The 27,109-nt window shown below is 43.5% G+C and overlaps 1 protein-coding gene across 3 annotated transcripts in view; it reads left to right on the forward strand.

Annotated features, from left to right (window-relative positions):
* The first annotated feature begins 4,308 nt into the window (after nucleotides 1–4,308).
* The window catches only part of LOC106568460 (zinc finger protein 462), an 83,906-nt gene continuing 61,105 nt past the window's right edge, over nucleotides 4,309–27,109 (forward strand). For 2 of the 3 annotated variants that reach the window (XM_014138829.3, XM_082960547.1), the window contains exon 1: nucleotides 4,310–4,479. The gene's annotated coding sequence lies outside the window, so the exon portion shown is untranslated. Of the gene's footprint in view, nucleotides 4,480–27,109 lie in introns of all 3 variants that reach the window. The other variant, XM_082960546.1, reaches the window with a different exon arrangement.

Here is a 27,109-nt window from a genome sequence, read left to right on the forward strand (position 1 = left end):
AACCGGACCGTGGATCGTCGCCGGAGGCTCCGGACCCTTGATCGTTGCCGGAGGAACCGTACCGTAGATCATCGCCGGGGGCTCTGGACTGGGAACCCACGCTGGAGGCTCTGAACTGCCAACCATCGCTGGAGGCTCCGGACTGCCGACCGTCGCTGGAGGCTTCGTACTGGAGACCGTCGCTGCAGGCTCCGCGCCATGGATCGTCGCTACAGGCTCCGCGCCATGGATCAACACTGGAGGGTCCGGGCCATGGATTATCACTGGAGGCTTCGTGCCATGGATCATCCCTACAGGCTCCGGGCCATGGATCATCACTGGAGGCTTCGTGCCATGGATTATCACTGGAGGCTCCGGGCCATGGATCATCCCTACAGGCTCCGGGCCATGGATCATCACTGGAGGCTTCGTGCCATGGATCATCCCTACAGGCTCCGGGCCATGGATCATCACTGGAGGCTTCGTGCCATGGATTATCACTGGAGGCTCCGGGCCATGGATCATCACTGGAGGCTTCGTGCCATGGATCATCACTGGAGGCTTCGGACCATGGATCATCACTGGAGGCTTCGTACGTGGAGCCGGAACAGGTCTTACCGGACTGGGGAGACGCACTGAAGACCGGGTGCGCGGAGCTGGCACAGGATATACTGGGCCGTGGAGGCGCACTGGAGGTCTGGAGCATAGGGCTGGCACAACCCGTCATGGGTGGATGCTTACTTTAGCCCGGTAAGTGCGGGCCACTGGCACAGGACGAACTGGGCTGTGAAAGCGCACTGGCGACACAGTGCGTAGAGCTGGCGCAGAATATCCTGGGCCGTGGAGGTGCACTGGAGGTCTGGAGCGTAGTGCTGGCACAACCCGTCCTGGCTGGATGCTCACTTTAGCCCAGCAAGTGCGGGGAGCCGGCAACGAGCGCACCAGGCTGTGAATGCGCACCGGCGAAACGGTGCACATCACCGCATAACACGGTGCCTGACTGGTCACACGCTCCCCACGGTAAGCACGGGGAGTTGGCTCAGGTCTTAACCCTGACTCCGTCAATCTCCCCGAGTTGCCTCTCGGGCTTCCCGAGTTGCCATGACTCCCGATCTCGTCGCCGTTCCTCCCTCGCTGCTTCCACCTGTTCCCATGGGAGGCGATCCCATCCGGCCTGGATCTCCTCCCACGTCCAGGATCCTTTGCCATCCAGGATGTCCTCCCATGTCCACCTATCCTGGCCACGCTGCTTGGTCCGTTTTTGGTGGGAGGTTCTGTAACAGTCGTCGTTAGATGGAGAAGTGGACCAAAGCGCAGCGTGGTAAGTGCTCCTGATTCTTTACTATCACAACACACTCAAACAAAATAACAAAAGGTGAAAAACGAAAACGCACAGTTCTGTCAGGCAACAGATGCTAAACAGAAAACAACCTCCCACAAACACAGGAATAAAACAGGCTGCCTAAGTATGATTCCCAATCAGAGACAACGATAGACAGCTGCCTCTGATTGGGAACCACACTCGGCCCAAAAACAAAGAAACAGAAAACATAGATTTTCCCACCCGAGTCACACCCTGACCTAACCAAACATAGAGATCAATAAGGATCTCTATGGTCAGGGCGTGACAATAATAGAGAGACACATGATCGTATACAAATTTAAGCACGATTTGAAATGATTATGTTTTAGTCAAATGCTATATCTGTTTGGTCTTCTTGCTGTCAATTTACAGCCAACAAAATATTTATAATTATGTTCCGGCCTCCTGACCATCCACTCAAGAAAAAAAATAGTCCCCAGCTGAATCTAGTTGATGATCCCTGTCTCAGACCATTCCTCCATACTAAATCTATCCAGATCCTTGATTTCCTTCGTCTGCTCTTATGGACTGCCTTCTTCAATTCAAACCACAGGTTTTCAATGGGGTCAAGTCTGGAGACTGAGACGGCCATTGCAAAATGTTGATTTTGTGGTCAATAACCATTTCATTGTGGATTTTTATTAGTGCTTGGGGTTATTGTCTTGCTGGAAAAGCCTCTTATGGCCAGAACGGGGCACCCGGCTCCAAATCAAATGCAGTCAACGCTAACCCAGTTCACCCAGGGCATGCCTGGGGCATTAATCGAGTCCCCTCATTTCTGACCAAGATGGAGTCAAGATGGATCCTCCCATTTCCTGACACACCTGCTCCCTCTGGGAGATTCACAATTTGGCAAAAGTCCGTCCTCTCCTCGACTCCTCTGTCCTCCTTTCCTCCTTGACCTGGAAACCAAAAAGTGGTCAAGCGTCAAGGAGAGTATCAATTTGTTAGTTGGCGAATTATGAAGTGTCCTCCACTCCTCGATAGCCTCCTCTCGGCGAGGATTCTCATGAATATCCTTTGCTGACGCAGAAGTATTTTAAAATGAACCACATCCCGCCTTTTGCCCTCAAAACAATCTCAATTCGTCGGGGCACGGACTCTACAAGGATTTCAAAGCGTTCCACAGGGATGCTGGCCCTTGTTGTCTCCAATTTTTTATATTTTATTTTTATTTAACCTTTATTTAACTGGTCAGTTAAGAACAAATTCTTATTCCAATGCTTCCCACAGTTGTCAAGTTGGCTGGATGTCCTTTGGGTGGTGCACCATTTGTGATACATATGAGAAACTGTTGAGCGTGAAAAACCCAGCAGCGTTGCAGTTCTTGATCCAAACCGGTGCGCCTGGCACCTACTACCATACCCTGTTGAAAGGCACTTACATTTTTTGTCTTGCCCCCACCCTCTGAATGGCGCAAATACACAATACATGTCTCAATTGTCTCAAGGCTTCAAAATTCTTCTTTAACATGTCTCCTCCCCTTCATCTACACTATTTGAAGTGGATTTAACACTTTCACTGGGGACATGTCCCCGCACATTCTGAAATTGCATTTTTTGTTCCCCTTAGTTTTATCATTGGAATGTGATACAAAACGAGGCAACGATGTGCTTAAGGACCATGCGGACACCTCCAGGCGGTTGGGTAGGCTGTTTGCAGTGTTTATCTGACAGGCTAAATATATATATATATATAAAAAGTTATGTCCCCCCCACTTCTATAACCAAAGTTGTTTATAATTCATGAATGACATGAAAACATTTCAGACAAAGCATAATTCATTAATGTAGTATTTCTGTGTCCAGAAAGTCTCACAATTATCCATCATAAAATGATTATCATAACCAACATAACTCTATTTTATGCACGGTAAAAACAAGTAAATACAATACTTATTACAATGTACTTCGAAGAATAATTACACAGTAATGAAAACACAAAAGTAGAAAATGAGTCTAGACAATTGTTGTGGGTGTTAATTACATTGCTAAACAGCTTGCTACACTATAGGCTACCTGGACATTTATAATAGTCTTGGAGGGCTCTGGCAGAATTTCGAACATGATATTCTAACTCATCAGGAAAGTTTAACTCTGTTACGTTCCTTCTATTTTGAGAGGTAGTTCATTCTTCTCTCTCTCACTCTCACTCCACCAATACAGGATGAAAACAGGATATCCTACTTGCTTCCCCTTCGTTAGCATCTTGATGGTAGAGCAACATTGACTACAGCAGCCAAGGGGATCATCATGGACTTTATTAGTCATATTTAAGCTACTGTGATTTTTTAAAAATGTGTCCTGAATCTGTTTATAACACATGCACATGTACTTTATTACACAATGGGAGACAAGGGTGGTGGGGAAGCCAATATGCTATTCTATTCTACACTACATTGTTCTATTATAGTCTCTTCAATTCTCCCTGCTTGTCTGTCTGTCTGCCTAATCTAATCTAATCTAGTCTGTCTGTCTGTCTGTCTGTCTAATCTAGTATGTCTGTTTGGCTAATCTGTCTGTCTGTCTGTCTGTCTGTCTGTCTGTCAGGTTGGATGTGGGATACAATATCCAGCATCATTACCCAGTTTCAGTCTGTGAACTGTTGATAACCCTCATGACGTGTGCATATGGATATAACTTCTATATTCATGCACTAGATTCCCTCTCTAGCTGATAACGACGCCCATTCATGGCTGCCTGAGACTGGGGTTTAATTTGACTCGGTGAAGGATGAGTTGCTCAGAGGATACACGCGTTGTGACGAGTTGCTCAGAATATACAAACGTTGTGACGAGTTGCTCAGAGGATACACACGTTGTGATGAGTTGCTCAGAGGATACACACGTTGACCATCATCCTGCTGCTGTTCCTTTCCTGTCGTCTCATCGCAAACTCTTGTGCACCCTCTGGTGCTTGCTAGTCTCCAAAACTTCTTTGTGTTGCCTGCTTTGCAGATTGTCTTCCTTGTCTCTGTGGTTGCTCATTATTCAGAGACAGGCGGATCTCAGGTCATCTGCAGCTGCAGCAAAGGAGAAGCAGGAAACATGGCGTTCATCCATTAGACCGGGCGAACGCATGAAATACAGGACAACTTTTATGTAGAAGATCGCTTCTCCACCAGAAGAAGACGTAACTGTGAGTTTATAATAAAATGTACCAGTTTGTTCAAGATCACTGCTCGCTTGGGTTCATGGTTCACGAGTACGTCGTTGTTTGATAGATGGAATAATTTGGAGACAGAGAGAGCGCCTCGTGAATGACCTGGAAAGAGCTTATCTCCTTTCTTAGTTAGTGTAGCACCAGACGTGGTGACTTGCTTGAGCCAGCCTGGGCGAGCGTGAATAAACGGGTGGACAAACGACCGCTCGAACTGGCTGGCGCTGGAAACCATGGTAGTCAAAGTCAACTAGCTTCTTCTACCAATATTCTACCAACCTTCCATTCGTGTAGCTATCTCGCTATCTATCTTTCGTGTTCTTGTCAAACTGGATAAGGAGGAAATAAGAAAGCCGAGGCTGTGAGTTGCGCTAGGTCGGGAAGAGTCAGGAGATTTAGCTGTCGGTCCCCCGGCTGTGTTGTGCGATTGCTCCAAGGAGAAGCCATTGCACGGACTGCTCTACCCCCTCTCCCACTCCCAGCCAGAGCAGAAAGAGAGAGCCCAGCCTCCATTAGCGACAGTCTGGCTGGCATAGCCGCTGGTACATGTCCAGACACTCCATGTCCACTATGTTATGCTGCCGATGGTTTATTCCTTCAATTACAATCTAATCTGATGTGGATTTAATATGGTTCTCCATATGATTGGAACTATCTAGCTACGAGTTTCATGGATGAAATATCAGTATGATCAGTTTGACTTCTTTTTTAAATGTATTCTGAGTCTGATGTGGCGCTGTAAGCAGAACTGTTTTGGATGTTATGCTGTCAGCCAAGGCTCTGAAGTCAGGTATGTCATTGGGGCTTCACCATAAAATGGAGGAAGGCAGATGAGTCTCAGAGGAGAGCCTGGAGTCAGACAGGAGCCTTCACGGAAGAACAAAGGTTGACTTTCTTCTCCTGTACAGCAGCCAATTTTGGGTTGTTACAGGGTTAATGTAGCTATAGTCTGGAAGTCTTTATGGATATCTCCAAGTATTGTTAGTTTTATTTATAGTGATTTATGAGAACAAGTCAAGGTGAAGTTTATATTCTATTTTGGATTCATTTGATTAATTTCCTTTCCACCTGTTCTATTATTGCCATTGAGTTTAGGGGTAAATGTAGGGTACTTTAGGAGTGTTATTATGGGTCCCAGTGGTAGGTCTAGTCTGTGATGGTTTGGAGCTGTCAATGTGCTGGTGAGAGGAGGACAGTCTCAGACACACATGGATGAGATGGGAATTTTAATGTTTAATAATGTAGTGGTTGTAGCTGCAGGTTGTTCATGCTCTACAAAGTGGTGTTCCCCAAACAGTGTACACACACACCACACACACACACACACACACACACCACACACACACCACACACACACACACACACACACACACACACACACACACACACACACACACACACACACACACACACACACACACACACACAGAGGAGTGCAGTCTTACAAAGTTCTTGAGAGTAAAGTAGACAACTTTCAAAAGCAGTTTGCTACACTTCAACCGTTTCACCATGCAGGCTATGCCATATGGCTATTCGTCAATTTAGGCTACAGTAAATTAGATAGACAGAGCTATCCAAAAAGTAAAATGAACAATTTACATGTTTTATTACACATTGTTTTGAGATTTAGAGTTTGAATAGTTGTTTGTTAATCGATTTGTTATTTATGTACTTATGTTCTCAGCATGTACAGTACATGTAGTTCTCAACCTCAGTTTAACTGGTGTGTACCGTATGTCATTCACTCAGTCAAGAGAAGGCAATGTGTGCCTTACTCTCCTGCAGACTCACTCACTGTGGCCACGGTGAAATCTTGCTGACAAGGAGACTGAACTATACACTCTGTGACAACTGTGGGCTGTGGGCTAGGAGGCAATCAAAATGGTGGCGCTAGTCTCAGTCTCACATGTCAAGGGAAACAGGTTCTGAAGGAGGAGCTAGCTGGGATGTTTGGACTGAAAATATGTGGGCTAGATGGCTTCAGAGCAGGGCACATTTTGGTATTTGCTGGGAAGTTGTGTTCTTGCAAGACTTCATGCTGTAGTCTTGATCTTTTACAGATCAGTCATTCCTGTACAATGCAAATAGCTTCCACCTTGAAGAAGGATACTTCCGACCCAAGTTAGCTGCATTATAGCCTACATATTATGCTATGATCACAATGGATCACTGATAGAACATCTCTGTGAACCTCATGTCTAGGCTATTTTTAGTCTCAACCAATCTGGATGAAGTTAGCAGATCTCCAGCATTACACAGTAACCTAATTCTGATGGATTGTCCAAGACCTCCAGAAGTTGTGTTGACACTCTGGGGGTTAAAGTGCATTTCCTTATCAAAGTAGTTTTGTTTTTCTTCAGCATTAATGCCAAAATATTTAGTCTACTTCCTCATTGTACTTACCGACAATGCATTAGGCTATTACTTAATCCTTCCCTGCTGTAGGAAGGATTAAGCCACCGAAAGCACCTCAAAGTCTTTCCAAATTAAACAAGGCGACTTTTACTCCTATACAACTATTGATATGAACCTAGACCACCTTTACTCCACGCTATTGATATGAACCTAGACCACCTTTAATCCACGCTATTGATATGAACCTAGACCACCTTTACTCCACGCTATTGATATGAACCTAGACCACCTTTACTCCACGCTATTGATATGAACCTAGACCACCTTTACTCCACACTATTGATATGAACCTAGACCACCTTTACTCCACGCTATTGATATGAACCTAGACCACCTTTAATCCACGCTATTGATATGAACCTAGACCACCTTTACTCCACACTATTGATATGAACCTAGACCACCTTTACTCCACGCTATTGATATGAACCTAGACCACCTTTAATCCACGCTATTGATATGAACCTAGACCACCTTTACTCCACACTATTGATATGAACCTAGACCACCTTTACTCCACACTATTGATATGAACCTAGACCACCTTTAATCCACGCTATTGATATGAACCTAGACCACCTTTACTCCACACTATTGATATGAACCTAGACCACCTTTACTCCACGCTATTGATATGAACCTAGACCACCTTTACTCCACACTATTGATATGAACCTAGACCACCTTTACTCCACACTATTGATATGAACCTAGACCACCTTTACTCCACACTATTGATATGAACCTAGACCACCTTTACTCCACGCTATTGATATGAACCTAGACCACCTTTACTCCACACTATTGATATGAACCTAGACCACCTTTACTCCACACTATTGATATGAACCTAGACCACCTTTACTCCACACTATTGATATGAACCTAGACCACCTTTACTCCACACTATTGATATGAACCTAGACCACCTTTACTCCACACTATTGATATGAACCTAGACCACCTTTACTCCACACTATTGATATGAACCTAGACCACCTTTACTCCACACTATTGATATGAACCTAGACCACCTTTACTCCACACACAGAGACACATACAAGGCTCTCCCTCGCCCTCCATTTGCCAAATCTGACCATAACTCTATCCTCCTGATTCCTGCATACAAGCAAAAACGCAAACAGGAAGTACCAGAGATGCGCTTAATACGGAAGTGGTCCAATGAAGCAGATGTTAAACTACAGGACTGTTTCACTAGTACAGACTCCAATATGTTCAGGGATGCATCCAAAGACATTGAAGAGTTTACCGCATCAGTCACTGGCTTCATTAATAAGTGCATCGACGACATCGTCCCCACAGTGACCGTACGTATCTCCACCAGAAGCCATGGATTACAGGCAACATTTGAATTGAGCTAAAGGCTAGAGTTGCCACTTTCAAGGAGCGGGACACTAATCCGGACACTTATAAGAAATCCCGCTATGCCCTCCGAACCATCAAACAGGCTAAGCGTCAATACCAGACTAAAATCGATTCCTACTACATTGGCTCTGACGCTGATGTGGCAGGGATTGCAAACTATCACGGATTACAAAGCCGCAAAGCCGCAAACTGCCCAGTGACGCGAGACTACCAGACAAGCTAAATGCTTTCTATGTTTGCTTCGAGGCTAGCAACACTTAACCATGCACAAGAGCACCAGTTGTTCCTGATGACTGTGTGATCACGCTCTCTGTAGCCGATGTGACTAACACCTTTTAAACAGGTTAACATTCAGGTTAACAGATGGATTACCAGGACGCATACTCAGAGCATGCAACCTCTCCCTGACCCAGTCTGTAATACCTGCATGTTTCAAGCAGACCACCACAGTCCTTATGCCCAAGAACGGCAAGGTAACCTGTCTAAACCCGTAGCACTCACATCTGTAGCCATGAAAGGCTTTGAAACGCTGATCATGGATCACATCAACACTATCATCCAGACCCACTGCAATTTGCATACTGCTCCTTCCACACTGCCCTTTCCCACCTGGACAAAAGGAAAACCTATGTGAGAATGCTGTACATTGACTACAGCTCAGTGTTCAACACCATAGTGCCCAACACCATGAACACCTCCCTCTGCAACTGGATCCTGGACTTCCTGACAGGATGCCCCCAGGTGGTGAGGGTAGGCAACAACACATCCGCCACGCTGACCCTCAACACGGGACCCTCAGGGGTGCGTGCTTAGTCCCCTCCTGTACTCCCTGTTCACCCACGACTGCATGGTCGTGCACGACTATAGAGAGGAGGTCGGAGAACTGGCAGTGTGGTGCCAGGACAACTACCATGGCTACCCTGACTATTTGCATTGACCCCTTTGTATTTGCACCGGCTCTATGCTATGCACTGGCTCTATGCACCGGCTCTATGCACACTCACTGGACTCTACCCTCACACATACTACACTGACACCCCAACACACACATAGAAACACTACATACGCTTACACACACAAACATGAATATTGACATCACACACAGGCACGCCACACATAGACACACTTTCACGCTCTTCACATACGGTGCTGCTACTCTGTTTATTATCTATCCTGATTGCCGAGTCACTTTGACTCCTAACTACATGTACATATCATCTCAATTTCTTCAACTACCTCGTACCCCTGCACACTGATTCGATACCGCTACTCTATGTCTATAGTCTCGTTATTGGTATTTTATTGTGTTACTATTACCTTTTACATCTTTTGCACATTTTTCTTACTTTTTAACTCTGCATTTTTTAAGTAAGGGCTCATAAGTAAGCATTTCACATGCGCCGACAACAACTACACTTTGTTGTAGTCGACGAATGTGACAAATACAATTTTATATATAATTTGACGTTTTATCCCCATTCTGTTGTAAGGGATTTACTTTTGTGAACATTAGTCAAGTTCTTATAATCATAAGAGATACTTTTATAAACATTTCATAACAGGATTTTAGCGAGGTATTTCAGTCTTCTGAAGAAAAGGAGAAGAATTAAACAACAGAATGAATGTGACCTCTTAGTTCAGTGACGGTTTGGACATATAGGAAGAATGAAATGGAGCTCAGGCAGAGTGGCAGAGTGATGCACTCTAGTGTAGATACCTGGGGCCGTAGCAGGGACGGGAGAGAGAGACACAAAAGCCAATTGAAATGGTCCAGTGAGTGCTTTCTTGACATGATGCATTGGCTCATAAGATGTAGGGCCTAGCCTACTGCAACGGTGAACACACTTTCTTTTAGTAGTTCATGCTATGGCCCTATTTCAGAATGGCCCCCTTTCTGTCAATATTGGATATTTTGAGCGATTTAAAAAAAATGTTAAAAAAATTGCCACCGCAAAACACAGCTACCATCTTACCTGCTTTCTGATTAGCTTGCATGTAAATCAAACCTAACCCACATTATAGCTCTTCTTGGTATTTAAGTACAAGAGCACAGATCATGGTAGAATAAATTAAACTGTTAAAGGAAGTGATTTTCTTGTGGAAGTGACATTCTGGTTACTGTTGTCATGGTTCACTTCAGTGCAAATGGCATCTTCTCTCTCTGTATAACAACTTTGGAAGGGGATATGAAATAAGGTTACTTAACTGTTTTTTAATATTTTATAATATTTACTTTATATTACATAAGATGTTAGTACCAGAGGTACATCCCTAGTAAGGTCAGCCTGTGTAAGGAGCTTCCTTGTTCGATCTGTAGAAACATCTTACACTATATACTGATGGGATTTCTTTTTACTGCTCAGTATGTGACAGGGTGCACTTACATTTATATATTTTGAAGCGATGAGGCACACAAAGTTAAGAATTTGTTCAAAACTGACTTGCCTAGTTCAATAAAGGTTAAATAAAAAAAATAAACAACATTTAAAAAAAACCAGACACAGTGTCGATCATGAGACATGGGGCATCATTGCACATGCATGCAGTCTGTGGACATCTAGGACTATTTTGAACTGAATTGAAGAATCTCTATGTGCCTTTATGTTGTTTTCAAGATATCTAGTAAACCATATTTAATCAGACTGCTATAGGCTTAGCCAGTAGCCACCAGCTTTCCCATAGGTTAGCAAGTCTGATCAGTCTCATCCACAATCCTTCATAAGTTTCTCAAACGAGACACAGTAAACCAACTCTGTCAGCCGAGTCGAGCTGAGCTGCGGTGGAAAAATTCTGAATTCTTTGGAGACGCCAGTTTGTGAGGCAGTCTAGTGGCAGGGGACAAGGCCCTCTTTGAGAGGGAACAGGAGTGGTCTTGTAAAGGGGATCCACTGGCCTCAGCCTACAGAGCAATGAAGCTGTCCAAGGCCGATTAAATATTTAAGGAGTTGGGAAGGAGGTCTCGCTGGTAAGTTAATATTAATGGGTCTTGTGTTGCTCTTCAAGAGGGTGGTTTGGCTCACCTGAAGAGGGACCTTAAGATACTTCTCCTATACAAGTAGGAGAGACTAGCATACAGCGGAAACAGTTTCAAAACTGTTCCAAAATTTCACATCTAGAAAGTAATACTTCTGTTAGGCTTTCCCGTTTCCACCAGTAGGATCTGTATCTATGTCCACTGTCTTGCTTTGTTCACTTCAAGACCTACCAGCTTGTAACCTCACCTTCACCCTGTAACTGGTATCTGCTATGTCAGGTAAAGGAAGACGACGGTAATGCTGAATGTTTTGGAAGACGTCCACAAAGAACGTCACTATGAGAAATTTTGCTTACACCTCATAAAGAGCAAAAATGTTTTAAGATCAGTCATCCCCTCATTTATCTTTAAATTGAGCAGAATATATTCAAAGTATGAAGAGAAAAAGATTAGGACACATTATTTACTGAGCTTTGACCTTAGGTCTAACAATAGAGGACACCCAGTATGATGACCATCACTGAAGCAAGGTAGAAGAACCATTAAATGGTTTGATTCTGGAGATGAAAGCTCTGAACGTAGTGGACAAACCCCAATGTGTGGAAAGAGAGAACTGATGTAATCTTGTAGTAATCTTGTAGTAGGCTAATCCTGTTACAACCTTGTTACAACCTATTCACAGCCTTTGTTTCACACCTATGTGGGTTTCTGTCATCAGTGACCAATAATAGTCATGCTTTCTGTAGGCCTGCAATGTGTGACCTCTCAGGGGAGAAATCCATGTGCCTCAAATCTATTTTGAATTGGACACATAGCATTGGCAGGTCGGCTATGTTGGCCTAACTTTGGGAAATGGTGCCAAAGTCAAACAGAGATGGGTTATGGATTGCTTGGTTGTGTAGTGGAATGCTAAATGCATCATGGTTTGCTGAAGTTGGCCTAATTGTCTTTGTGGAAAAACACTTCCTGGTTATTCTCCAAGAATGTCCTTGGACATCCTTCTTCAGTTTTCTTTCTTTAACTCTACGTATTCATCCGTGACCCAGCACATTCCCTTTGGGAAATACAATCCAAGACATTTTGAAAACAGAGCCACAGCTTGTGTTTTGCTTGAGTTTTGAGTTTGGGTTTGCTTGAGTTTTGCTTCAAACAGACGTTCTGGGCTTGTGGCTTTCCTATCCACTGGTCACTACATCTAAGAACCTAATTTATTTAAGGTATCATTACCGTGTTTACTAGTAGTAAAGAACTCAAGAATTTCTTAATGGGCACATAGTAAATGTGGTTCAACTTGTTTGTATTTATGCAAACCTTTTGGCTTTGTAATTGACCTTGAGAGAACTTCCGACAATCAGACCATTTTGATTGATTTTTGACTGAGATCTCTGGATTAGTCATTATTATGATTATTTCCACTGCCTTGTGAATAGCGAGCAGCAGTCAGCTGGGTAAGATAATGGAAATGTCAATAGTGTGAGATGACTGTTGAATTATGTGCTGGTTTAACTGTTAGTGTGGGAGGTGGATATTATTTTTGTTTCATATTGGCCATGCCTCTGATGATGAATGAATGATGAATGGTCGCTGAATGGTCGCTGAATGGTCGCTGAATGATTGCTGAATGGTCAATGAATGATTGCTGAATGGTCAATGAATGATCGCTGAATGACTGATGAATGATTGATGAATGGTCACTTAATGATTGCTTCTTGAGGCAATTGCAATACTACACAGATTTCCTTTACTATTAATACATTTCTAGCAACTAATGTAGCCAGTAAGTGTGTTAATAAAAATGATGATGAAACTCTTGACACGATGCCAAGCCAAGCACTGTGATGCAGTATGAAAAAGTATGAAAATGTATGCACTCACTACTGTAAGTCACACTGGATAAGAGCGTCTGCTAAATTACTAAAATGTAAAAATATAAAACTGTGATATGGCCTCGGGTTAAATTACATTAGTGACATTTTAACAAAATAGGCTGTATAATTTCACACAGTGACACATTGACGGTGCTTACCTGTGCCTGTATGTATTCCGAATGTTGTTTTGAGCAGGACCAGGTGTTTTGAGCAGGACCAGGTGTTTTGAGCAGGACCAGGTGTTTTGAGCAGGACCAGGTGTTTTGAGCAGGACCAGGTGTTTTGAGCAGGACCAGGTGTTTTGAGCAGGAGCAATATCAAAGTGAAGTGAGGTTTGCGTCATTGGAGAAGTTGCTCAGGTACATGTATCAGCTCAGACCATGGAGAATACTCCAACCCAAAGGGCAGAGAAACCAAGTGAGAAGTACCTCCACCGAGTTTGTTATTTCATATTTTTTTAAATAATAACATTTTTTAAATAATTGTGCTGATGGCTTGCAATTGGTTTGTGCACTTAATACTTTTTGGGGATGGCATATTTAATGAACCTTATTGCTGTGAGCCTAAAAGCCTGAGTTGTATGGTTTTATCAGGAAAAAAAACAATTACCTACATCTGAAAGCACTGCAAATGTATGTTTGTGTTTCATCGTGTTATCAGTAAAACCTTCTCACGGCCTTCTCTGGAAACCTTGGTTAACCTACAGCATGACTGCTATCTCAAAGAGAGATTAAGTTCCATATTTGGTGGTGGCTGAACTGTGATCCTCAAATCTCTTCTGTCTACCTATCTTCTGAAGAAGACCTTGTGGTGACAAGGCAACCACCGAGCAGAGAGAACATTTCACTTCTCCTTTCTCTGGCAGCTATGACAGCAGAAAACGAGAAAAGAAACTGGTCCAGGTCTGTGCTCCTAGCTAAACAGTCCCATCTGTGTAACAAGATAGCAGGGTAAAGGCAGGCAGGGCAGGGAGGGGGACTGGGTTGCCCATGCAGACCTTGAGGATCACAAAATGGTGGATGACCGTCCAATGCCACTGAGCCACTGATACTTCCCTGTTCTCTCTGTTTTGCTCTGCAGTGGGTGCTCTATGAAATGGAGTCCTCTCTCTCTGTCTCTGCGTAGCTAGCTCTGTTCACCCAATCTCTGCTCTGCTGGTCTCTCTATGATGCAGAAGATAATTCTGTCAGGCCAGAGGGAGCAGCCAGCCAAGTGAGGTGACTCTGTTAAAGCAGGTTGAGCAATATTCTGATTAGACAGTGAACCATGGCCATGCATGGCAAGAAGGATCCAGAGTGCTGAGACTTATCTAGCTTAGCTGCCTTCAAACCAAACCTACAGGGTTTTAAGGATTTAATATGCTATGTTTTGTCGCTTTTGTTGATTGCTTTTCCTTTCGGTTTGAAGGTTTGAAGGTCACACAGTCAGATGGTGAAATGATAATGGCTTCACTTTTGATTAATCCAGAAATGTTTGTTATTGAATGTAACCTCCTGCATACGGTACTCCTTGACGAAGGCCATTTCATTATTTGAAGAGTGCCTTGGTCCTCCTTTCTTTTTAAAACCAACTGTACGTTTGCTTCAGGAAATGTTAATGTTAGCAGAATATTAAACTAGCACATTGTATATGATTAGATCGTATCAGCCATGTCTGTGATGCTTTCTACCATCAGGAAATACCCAGCTTGCTAGATGACATTAGAGGGACAGCTATAGGAGAACATTCTTCTTGATCTGCAGTTCCATTGTCTCCTGCTTGTGCAAGAGGGGCCATTATCTCCTGCTTGTGCAAGAGGGGCCATTGTCTCCTGCTTGTGCAAGAGGGGCCATTGCTCTTGAGTGCTCTGTCACAACCACCCTTTTTAGAATCAGTGGAGCAACAATAGAAGCTTTCTATAAGAGACAAAGGCTACGCTATCCTCGGAGCAAGGTTGTACTGTGCCATGATGTGCTCTTTGATGGCTTTGATGGAAAGACAAAATGGGAAATGGTTTGGTCGGCAGGCAGGCAGTAGGCTTGGCTGGCCCCGTAAAGAAGAAGAAAGCGATGTGGCGATATTAAGTAATAATGCTAGCTGAGCGTTAGCTAGCTCGGGTGACGTCAGGTAACCAACCATCTGTCATCTGAGGCTGACTGGCGGTGAATTGATTTGTTTGTTATTACTCCAAGATCCATTCAAATGTTGTTGAACAAGAAGATTGAAGATAAATATTTCTGGGGACGGAGAGCTGTTGCTCCATAAACATAGGTGTATGTGAAATGGAGCCCTATTCCCTTTATAGTGCACCCTTATTAACCAGGGCCCATTCATACATTAGCTAAGGTCAGTCCAACAGTGAAATATCTACCCGTGTAGATTAGAAGCGGGGCTTCAGTTGGGTGTTCTCTGTCTGAGAAGCTTCGTGTTAGTTCGTTAATGGTTGACCTAGTTCAGCTCCATATGCCATATGCTTCCTGGAACACATTACATCTGAAAAGAAAAGCCATTGTGGTGGTGGTGGTGGTAGTGGTGGAGATGATTACTGTAATATACAATCGTCTAATTTAGTAATGTTTCAAGCCAAGGTGTCATAATAAGAAAACATTTTGCAACTAATTTAGAAAATGTTGTAAAATATAGAATTATTATGATCCCGATCTATCCATAGTGGTTGATTGATTCATCATCCAGCCAAACTGTGGTTTTAACATGAGCTAGATGAAGTCCTTTTAATAGATTCATCACTAAATGGTTAACTGGTTAATGGTTAACTTATGTCACGACGGTTCGGGCTAGAGGAGACATCTCATACTCAAAACTATGAGCCTGGGTTGATGTCACCTCCACCATGACTAGCAGCTGCCCCTCCGGGCAGAGAGAGATTCACTGGGAGATGACTAAGTCTGGTTGATGTCACCTCCACCATGACTAGCAGCTGCCCCTCCGGGCAGAGAGAGATTCACTGGGAGATGACTAAGTCTGGTTGATGTCACCTCCACCATGACTAGCAGCTGCCCCTCCGGGCAGAGAGAGATTCACTGGGAGATGACTAAGTCTGGTTGATGTCACCTCCACCATGACTAGCAGCTGCCCCACCGAGCAGAGAGAGATTCACTGGGAGATGACTAAGTCTGGCTGATGTCACCTCATATGGCCCATGATACCAGCAGTGCTGTGTCTGTAATGGCACACTATTCCCTATAGGGCACTACTGGTCAGTTTAGTGCCCTACATAGGGAATAGGGTGCCATTTTGGACACACACTAGTTGATATATGTTGAACGACATGGTGCTTTTTCTACTGAATATTTCCCCTGTTTTGAACATAATAATAGGGCTGGCTGCCTCATCGATCAGCCTGGTGGAATCAATGCTTCATGTCTGTGTGTTTTCAGACACTTCCTCAAATGAGCAGAGACACATGATCAAATCCTTTAAGGAAGTTTTGCCCTCTTATGATGATGAGTGAGTAGAACAGAGGGAATAGAATAAACAGTAATTGTTTTCCTCACCGTTGTGAACCGTGTACTGGCTAATCTCCGGAAATGTGTAGAAATGTGGAATATTGATAAATGGATATAGGAGAACAATTTGTGTGTATTATGTTTTTTTTCTTCTTCAGGTAAGTATTTTGTTTCAAACAGGGTTCGCACAAGTTGCTTGAGGTGCTTAAAGTACTTGAATTTGGAACTCTGAAATTCAAGTACTGGAATACCTTGAAAATCAGATATTTTCTCAAGTTGGTACTTTATAAGTACTTGAATTAAAATGAGAGAACAGAAAATGATCACATATGTTAATATGAAAAATAGTAGAAATGTATTGGTCTTGCAAAGCAGATGTCCTCACGTGTTTCGCGCTCTGTTTTCCAGGCGGCTTGCTCATTCAACCCACACTGCCACTCAGCCAGGTAGGTACAGAACTGACTGATTAGGCGCGCGCCAAACGTCACATCGATAGCTAAAATGCCAGACAAATGTAGATTCAATTCTGCCTGGCAGGATATTGACATTTATGAATGGGTTTTTCCAGATCCAACCAGGGATGTAGTGGAGGGTAAACACACGTAAAAGCTGTTTACACAGCTTTTTATTTGTGAAATAGCATTTACTTACCTTTTTATTTTTGTTGATTATCGTTTATCCACTTATTATTGCATTCCCAACGTTGATCAACGCTCAGAAGGCTTCTTGATCTGAGTTATAATCGTGCCTACCTCTGCGAACGAGTGGAATCGTGAATGCTCGTTATGTTCGCATGCTCCCCCTAGATTTGCCTTGTTAGCAGCGCATTCACTCACCACTCTGTCCAACGGGAAATTCCGCACACGACATAGGCCGAGAGGTGAAACGAACTAGCTCAGCCCAGATCAGTGGCAAGTAGTAGAGACACCGCTGACAGTTGGAATTATTTTATCATCTCTCTGCCGTGAAACAGACATCCCCCAAACAACCCAACCGCTGACTCTCTGAGAATTAGTGTAGAACTGGTAAATAGATATTTCAGTCAGATGTCTAGCTAGCTAGGTAACTCAAGGGCTCTGGCTGTTAGCCAGGTAGCTAGCTATAACTCAATGGCTAAAAGGATGAAGTTAGAAGCTAATGTTGAACGGAGCTTGATCTCAGCAGGAGCAGTTGACTGAAATTAAGCTAGCGATAGTCAAAAGATGGGCAACTATAAGTTCTCATAACAAAATACCTTTTCTTTATAGAGAGCAGTGAGATAGTGGCTGGTCAGGCTGCAATGAAGGAGGCAAAGGAGATACACAGAGAGAGAGAGAGAGAGAGAGAGAGAGAGAAAAATTGAAGCAAGCAGGGAGAGAAGTTAGTACAGTGGTTCCCAATCTTGGGATCCGGGACCCATGTGGGGTCCCCTAAAATTTAAATTGGATCCCCTGAGAGAGTCTTTAATCTTATCAAACACATTAATAACTTGTTTATCTTCAAATGGGTATAGAATACAACATTTTAGAGTCAAGTAAGGGCCTTTGTCAGAATTCATGTCAGGTCCTGACCCTAGTAAAATGTCATTTTCTATAGTAGTGTAGGGCAAAAAAGAAACGTCCCTTTTTCAGGACCCTGTCTTTCAAAGATAATTCGTAAAAATCCAAATAACTTCACATATCTTCATTGTAAAGGGTTTAATCACTGTTTCCCATGCTTGTTCAATGAACCATAAACAATTAATGAACATGCACCTGTGGAACGGTCGTTAAGACACAAACAGCTTAGAGACGGTAGGCAATTAAGGTCACAGTTATGAAAACTTAGGACACTAAAGAGGCCTTTCTACTGACTCTGAAAAACACCAAAAGAAAGATTCCCAGGGTCCCTGCTCATCGGCGTGAAGTGCCTTAGGCATGCTGCAAGGAGGCATGAGGACTGCAGATGTGGCCAGGGCAATAAATTGCCATGTCCGTACTGTGAGACGCCTAAGACAGCACTACAGGGAGACAGGACAGACAGCTGATCGTCCTCGCAGTGGCAGACCACGTGCAACAACACCTGCACAGGATCAGTACATCCGAACATCACACCTGCAGGACAGGTACAGGATGGCAACAACAACTGCCCGAGTTACACCAGGAAAGCACAATCCCTCCATCAGTGCTCAGACTGTCCGCAATAGGCTGAGAGAGGCTGGACTGAGGGCTTGTAGCCCTGTTGTAAGGCAGGTCCTCACCAGACATCACCGGCAACAACGTCACCTATGGGCACAAACCCACCGTCGCTGGACCAGACAGGACTGGCAAAAAGTGCTCTTCACTGACGAGTCACGGATTTGTCTCACCAGGGGTGATGGTCGGATTCGCGTTTATCGTCGAAGGAATGAGCGTTACACCGAGGCCTGTACTCTGGAGCGGGATCGATTTGGAGGTGGATGGTCCGTCATGGTCTGGGGCGGTGTGTCACAGAATCATCGGACTGGGCTTGTTGTCATTGCAGGCAATCTCAATGCTGTCCGTTACAGGGAAGACATCCTCCTCCCTCATGTGGTACCCTTCCTGCAGGCTCATCCTGACATGGCCCTCCAGCATGACAATGCCACCACGCGCAAAACGAGCAGTATGGCTGATTTCATGCAAGACAGGAATGTCAGTGTTCTGCCATGGCCAGCGAAGAGCCCAGATCTCAATCCCATTGAGCACGTCTGGAACCTGTTGGATCGGAGGGTGAGGGCTAGGGCCATTCCCCCCAGAAATGGCTGGGAACTTGCAGGTGCCTTGGTGGAAGAGTGGGGTAACATCTCACAGCAAGAACTGGCACATCTGGTGCAGTCCATGAGGAGGAGATGCACTGCAGTACTTAATGCAGCTGGTGGCCACACCAGATACTGACTGTTACTTTTGATTTTGACCCCCCTTTTTGTTCAGGGACACATTATTCCCTTTCTGTTAGTCACATGTCTGTGGAACTTGTTCAGTTTATGTCTCAGTTGTTGAATCTTGTTATGTTCATACAAATATTTACACATGTTAAGTTTGCTGAAAATAAACGCAGTTGACAGTGAGAGGATGTTTCTTTTTTTGCTGAGTTTATTATGTACATTGAACAAAAATATAAACGCAACATGCAACAATTACAAAGATTTACTGAATTACAGTTCATATAAGGGGTGGCAGGCCAGCAGGTAGCCTAGTGGTTAGAGCGTTGGGCAGTAACCGAAAGGTTGCTAGATCGAATCCCCGAGCTGACAAGGTACAAATCTGTCGTTCTGCCCCTGAACAAGGCAGTTAACCCACTGTTCCTAGGCCGTCATTGTAAATAAGAATTTGTTCTTAACTTACTTGCCTAGTTAAATAAAATAACAATTAAATAAGGAAATCGGTCAACATCATCAGTCCTGACATGTATATAGTAAATAAGTAGTGAAACACGTATTATTGAGTAGAACTTGTAAGGTAGTGATGAATAGTAAGTTAGTTGGTTAGAGGTTGTGGTGATATACTGCTATCTGTTGGTGACTAGAAACAATTGCATAATAGGAACTATTACAAATTGATGGTCCATGGAAATAAATATTAAACCCTGTTCAAAACAGTCTACTTCTCAACAATCCCAGAATAGACTTAGTGTGGGTTTAGTATTAGTAGGGGTTTAGTATCAGTAGGGGTTTAGTATTAGTATGGCGTTAGTATTAGTATAGTATTAGTATGGATTTAGCATCGGTATGGGTTTAGTATTAGTAGGGGTTTAGTATCGGTATGGGTTTAGTATTAGTAGGGGTTTAGTATCGGTATGGGTTTAGTATTAGTAGGGGTTTAGTATCGGTATGGGTTTAGTATTAGTAGGGGTTTAGTATCGGTATGGGTTTAGTATTAGTAGGGGTTTAGTATCGTATGGGTTTAGTATTAGTAGGGGTTTAGTATCGGTATGGATTTAGCATCGGTATGGGTTTAGTATTAGTAGGGGTTTAGCATTGGTATGGGTTTAGTATTTGTATGGATTTAGCATCGGTATGGGTTTAGTATTAGTAGGGGTTTAGTATTGGTATGGATTTAGCATCGGTATGGGTTTAGTATTGGTATGGATTTAGCATCGGTATGGGTTTAGTATTAGTAGGGGTTTAGTATCGGTATGGATTTAGCATCGGTATGGGTTTAGTATTGGTATGGATTTAGCATCGGTATGGGTTTAGTATTAGTAGGGGTTTAGTATCGGTATGGATTTAGCATCTGTATGGGTTTAGTATTTGTATGGATTTAGCATCGGTATGGGTTTAGTATTAGTAGGGGTTTAGTATCGGTATGGATTTAGCATCGGTATGGGTTTAGTATTTGTATGGATTTAGCATCGGTATGGGTTTAGTATTAGTAGGGGTTTAGTATCGGTATGGATTTAGTATTTGTATGGATTTAGCATCGGTATGGGTTTAGTATTAGTAGGGGTTTAGTATCGGTATGGGTTTAGTATTGGTATGGATTTAGCATCGCTATGGGTTTAGTATTTGTATGGATTTAGCATCGGTATGGGTTTAGTATTTGTATGGATTTAGCATCGGTATGGGTTTAGTATTAGTAGGGGTTTAGTATCGGTATGGATTTAGCATCGGTATGGGTTTAGTATTTGTATGGATTTAGCATCGGTATGGGTTTAGTATTAGTAGGGGTTTAGTATCGGTATGGATTTAGCATCGGTATGGGTTTAGTATTAGTAGGGGTTTAGTATCGGTATGGGTTTAGTATTAGTAGGGGTTTAGTATCGGTATGGGTTTAGTATTAGTAGGGGTTTAGTATCGGTATGGGTTTAGTATTAGTATGGATTTAGCATCGGTATGGGTTTAGTATTGGTAGGGATTTAGCATCGGTATGGGTTTAGTATTAGTAGGGGTTTAGTATCGGTATGGGTTTAGTATTAGTATGGATTTAGCATCGGTATGGGTTTAGTATCGGTATGGATTTAGCATCGGTATGGGTTTAAGATTAGTATAAATGTTGTATTAGTATGGATTTAGTATTAGTATGCACACATATTAATTATACAGTATGAGTAACAGTTTAATTGTAGCTAGGCTACTACAGTGTGGGGCACTGGGCCTGTATTTTGGGATGTGGGGCACTGGGCCTGTGTTTTGGATTGTGGGGCACTGGGCCTGTGTTTTGGATTGTGGGGCACTGGGCCTGGGTTTTGCGGCGTGGTGCACTGGGCCGGGGTTTTGGATTATGGGGCACTGGGCCTGGGTTTTGGATTATGGGGCACTGGGCCTGGGTTTTGGATTGTGGGGCACTGGGCCTGTGTTTTGGATTGTGGGGCACTGGGCCTGGGTTTTGGATTGTGGGGCACTGGGCCTGTGTTTTGGATTGTGGGGCACTGGGCCTGGGTTTTGGATTGTGGGGCACTGGGCCTGGGTTTTGGATTGTGGGGCACTGGGCCTGGGTTTTGAATTGTGGGGCACTGGGCCTGTGTTTTGGATTGTGGGGCACTGGGTCTGTGTTTTGCGGCGTGGGGCACTGGGCCTGGGTTTTGGATTGTGGGGCACTGGGCCTGTGTTTTGGATTGTGGGGCACTGGGCCTGGGTTTTGGATTGTGGGGCACTGGGCCTGGGTTTTGGATTGTGGGGCACTGGGCCTGGGTTTTGGATTGTGGGGCACTGGGCCTGTGTTTTGGATTGTGGGGCACTGGGCCTGGGTTTTGGATTGTGGGGCACTGGGCCTGGGTTTTGGATTGTGGGGCACTGGGCCTGGGTTTTGCGGCGTGGGGCACTGGGCCTGTGTTTTGGATTGTGGGGCACTGGGCCTGGGTTTTGCGGCGTGGGGCACTGGGCCTGTGTTTTGGATTGTGGGGCACTGGGCCTGGGTTTTGCGGCGTGGGGCACTGGGCCTGGGTTTTGCGGCGTGGGGCACTGGGCCTGGGTTTTGCGGCGTGGGGCACTGGGCCTGGGTTTTGCGGCGTGGGGCACTGGGCCTGGGTTTTGCGGCGTGGGGCACTGGGCCTGGGTTTTGCGGCGTGGGGCACTGGGCCTGGGTTTTGCGGTGTGGGGCACTGGGCACTGGAGTTTTATGTATAGCTTGCCTACATAAGTAACATCTAACGGAAAACGCAGTGCAGGTTGTTTATGATGTAACTTCATACACTGGAAAACAAAGGCCCTGTGCAAGGTTGTTTGTGAAGTTCTTACCTTTGGAGAATTGTTGTGTGATGTTAACTGTCAGTGTCTCCCATAGATGGAGAGGAAACAGTCATGAAAGGATAAGTCACAGCCTAATGAAAAGGAAGTTCAGAGAGGGGTCAAATATTATCCTGGTTCCAATGTTTGGCTATGACAACGGCTATAGGAGTCCGGCAAGACAGCATAAACAGATCTGAGACACCAGGCTAGTCAAACATGCAACAAGACAGCATAAACAGATCTGAGACACCAGGCTAGTCAAACATGCAACAAGACAGCATAAACAGATCTGAGACACCAGGCTAGTCAAACATGCAACAAGACAGCATAAACAGATCTGAGACACCAGGCTAGTCAAACATGCAACAAGACAGCATAAACAGATCTGAGACACCAGGCTAGTCAAACATGCAACAAGACAGCATAAACAGATCTGAGACACCAGGCTAGTCAAACATGCAACAAGACAGCATAAACAGATCTGAGACACCAGGCTTGTCAAACATGCTTTGGATTTCCTCATATTTTTTAAATATATATACATACATTGGCAAAACATTAATGACATCACACTTGCGCAGACCCACACGTTTCCATGGTATCCACACCCAATACATTTCAGCTTTTCAAACAAAATTCCACTTTAACATTATGGGGTATTGTGTGTAGTGAAAGAACATCTGAATTTAATCCATTTTAAATTCAGGCTGTAACACAACAAAATGCAGAAAAAGTCAAGTGGTGTGAATACTTTCTGAAGGCACTGAACTTCCATAAAAATGTTTTAACAGGTACCGGGTTACCGTGGGGTCATAGAGCAAAAGAGAGTATCTCCTTTCCATAAGATCGTATTAGTTTGTAGCCCAAACGGTTTGGATGCTACAGACAGAAGTTGGCACGTCGGTGCTACTGAGTGCAGATGAATCCCGTGGGGCTTGTGGGGGTCGTAGAGCAAAACGGAGAACGTTCTGATGCTAAAGACGTTTTCGTGAGAAGATACTATGTATGTAGTATAGCCAAAACGATCAGTTTGAACTAGAGATTAGTTAGTTATTTTGGTTGCTTGCATAACCTTTGTGTGCACAGTGGGGGGCACCAGTCCCATTTTGAACCAAAATAACTAGCAAAGCATGCATTTGGAGATCCTTTTTAGGTAACAGGCCTATGCCATACTCAGCACAGACATACCAATGCTAGCTAAGGTGATATGTGATTTAGGAGCTTCTCTCCTCAGAAGAAGGTGTGCAATTTAGAAACAGGAGCAGCCCTGGGTCTGATAGTCTGGTCCGTTCAACATAAATAATGCACTGAGAATGTGATTGTAATTATATCAAGAATGTGAGGGGTCAAGTGTGAAAAATGGCATCCCATGCCACAGCCAGAAATACAACACAGTGCAGCCGATTGGCTAACAGACTGGTGCCCGTTGGGCCTTTCTTTTATATCAAGGCACAGTGATGCATAACCCTCTTCTCTTCCCTCTCTTACCTCATCACTAGGCCTACCTAACGATCATTTATATTATTGTCATAAAGGCTGTGCTGGCCTGTTTTTACATGTATTATAAAACAGTAGCCTAATAACTTGCATGTTTTTCCGACTCGTAGTGGGAGGACCAAACGCCATGTATTTACGTCCATAGGAGATTATGGATTAGGGTGTGGTTCAATACAGTTTGACCATTTCAACACAACCTAACATAAGTTTATTTTGTATTTTTTAATAAAGCATTTTTAATATGCACATTTTCCCAGCGGTGGTATGTTTCCACCAAACAGACTTGTTTCAGATCAAAATCAATGTGTGATGACGTAGTGCACACAAAATGGACTTTATCGCTTACGTTTTCACGTACCGAATAAAGTTCAATGTGTTTCCATCGCATTTTCAACTCTACCGATTTGTTTTGCGTTAGATAGGAAATGTGTCTACTCTGGTCTTGGCACCTGTGACCTAGTCCACATCTCCTATATACAATGTGGGTAGGCTGTGCAGGTTGGCTATCTACATGAGATTATTATGGATCAGAGACAGAGTTTTTGGATTTGTCAAACGGCAGTCACGCATCGATCACCATGTCACCAGATTAAGACCCTCGATATTTATTGGAAGCAGCATTGTGCACTGTGTGGTTTCCTGAGTTGTAGTTGGAGGGTCACACACTATATCATCGCGTGACTCCAAATTTACTTTGATATATTGGTTATTATATCAATATCTGCACATAAAGGCGTTTCCACCGGCGTTTCCTGCATAATTAATTTTACAGATAATATCTCACCATGTCAAACAAACAAATGATCTGTCGGCATTTATAAAATTACACAGCTGTCGTGATTTTTTTTAATACTATATGACTTTACTCGCATAAAAACTGTGGATGGGAACGTGGTCAATGACATGAAACTTATTCAAAATTACATTCTAAGCTAAGCTAACTGCAGGCTAACCTAGACGTAGCATTGCATCATGGGAGACGAAATGCACCATGGGAATTGTAGTATGCTGTAGACGAGGGCAATACAGAAGCTTCAAAATGACAAAAACAAGGAATTGTGCAGTATGACTAACAAAAACAATAAAAGATCAAAATGCGTATCAAATCTTATAGTACTGCATATATACTAACAGCATAATAACTGGTTATAAAGTGGCGGAATTGTCCCTTTATAGCAAGTTGTATCATCATGTCAAAGCTTCATCTCCTTGCAGCTGGAGATGAAACTGTACACTTAACCTGTCAAGGTATAGGGGGCAGTATTTTTGATTTCGGATGAAAAACATGCCCAGAGTAAACTGCCTAATACTCGGGCCCCGAGTCAAATATTTGCATATTATTAGTAGATTTGGATAGAAAACACTCTGAAGTTTCTAAAACTGTTTGAATGATGTCTGTGAGTATAACAGAACTCATATGGCAGGCAAAAACCTGAGAAAAATCCAACCAGTAAGTGGGAAATCTGATGCTTGTAGTCTTTTCAAGTCATTGCCTAACACACAGTGACTTAGGGTTCATTTTGCACTTCCTAAGGCTTCCACTAGTTTCAGGCTTTTGCGGTGAACACAGAGCGAACAAGAAGGCCGGGAAGATAGGGGTAAAAATGATTGGATCCCCTGTTTTCATTTCTCCAGCACCCTCCCATTGAGAGGTTAATGACATTGAGCCCTTTTCTAAAATGTTATATGAGATTGGAGACCATTTTTCCATACAGAATCTTTTCACATCTTTGATATCCTTCATCTGAGCTTATGGACTGCCCTTTTCAATTCAAACCACAGGTTTTCAATGGGGTTCAGCTCCAGAGAATGAGATGGCCACTTCAAAATGATTTTGTGGTCAATTAACAATTTCTTTGTGGATTTTAGGGCTGACCCCATTTTAGTCGACTGGGCGATTGTTTGGTCGATAGGCTGTTGGTCGACTGAGATTTTTTTTGTCGAGCAGCGGGGATGTCAGTCCATCACTCTAAGACAGGCATTAGCAAGGTAATTACGCATAGAAGTAGGCCTCCCCGTTTGGTGATGTCTTTTTTTTTATATCGTTTTTTAAAAATTGTATGAACACAAAGTACAAATAAAGTAAAATAAAAGAACAACAAAAAAGATCTGTCAGTTACAGTGCACGTCATACCTTCATCATTTTAGTTACATTGACATCTTTGAATTAGACCTTCTCCAAGTACGAAACCCATTTTCCCAGTATTCCTGACCTCTCTCCTCTTGTGTTCTTAAAGCAAAGGTCATACGCTCCATGTGGTGTATTTTTTTTTACAATGTCTATCCATTGTGTCACTGTGGGAGGGTCTTTTTGTAGCCATTTCCCAGTGACAGCCTTTTTACTGGCTGCCAGTAGGACCTTCAAGAGGTACTTTTCTCTATTGTGTAAGTTATCAAGTATTTCACCCAAGTACAAAGAAATGAATGTTTGTTCTATGTCAAATCCCATTATTTTTCCAATGTCTCCCCAGTAGGTTTTGATTGCGGGGCAAGTCCAAAAGATATGAGAGTGATCAACCCTCGATAGGCCGCATTCTCTCCAACAAGGATGTAGGGAGCCAGTCTCGTTTTGATTTCAGTTTAGGTGTTATGAAGAAACATACAACATTCTTCCAACAGAATTCTCTCCATGACCTTGAGTTGGTGGAGCTTTGTTGAGTCTCTAATATGTTCAACCATGTTTCATCAGTTATTTCAATGTTAAGTTCCTCCTCCCATTTCTGTTTAATATAGTTTGTAAAATGTTTCTTTGAGGATTGAATACCCAAGTAGAGATTTGAGATCGTTTTTTTGTTACTCCCCAAGTTGTATGCGTTAGTGAATACTTGGATTAGTTCTGGAGGTGCTCGAGGGTTAGTCACTTTTATCTCCCTTAAGA

This window comes from Salmo salar, chromosome 13, assembly GCF_965601325.2.
Source record: "Salmo salar chromosome 13, fSalSal1, whole genome shotgun sequence".
Classification (NCBI taxonomy): domain Eukaryota; kingdom Metazoa; phylum Chordata; class Actinopteri; order Salmoniformes; family Salmonidae; genus Salmo; species Salmo salar.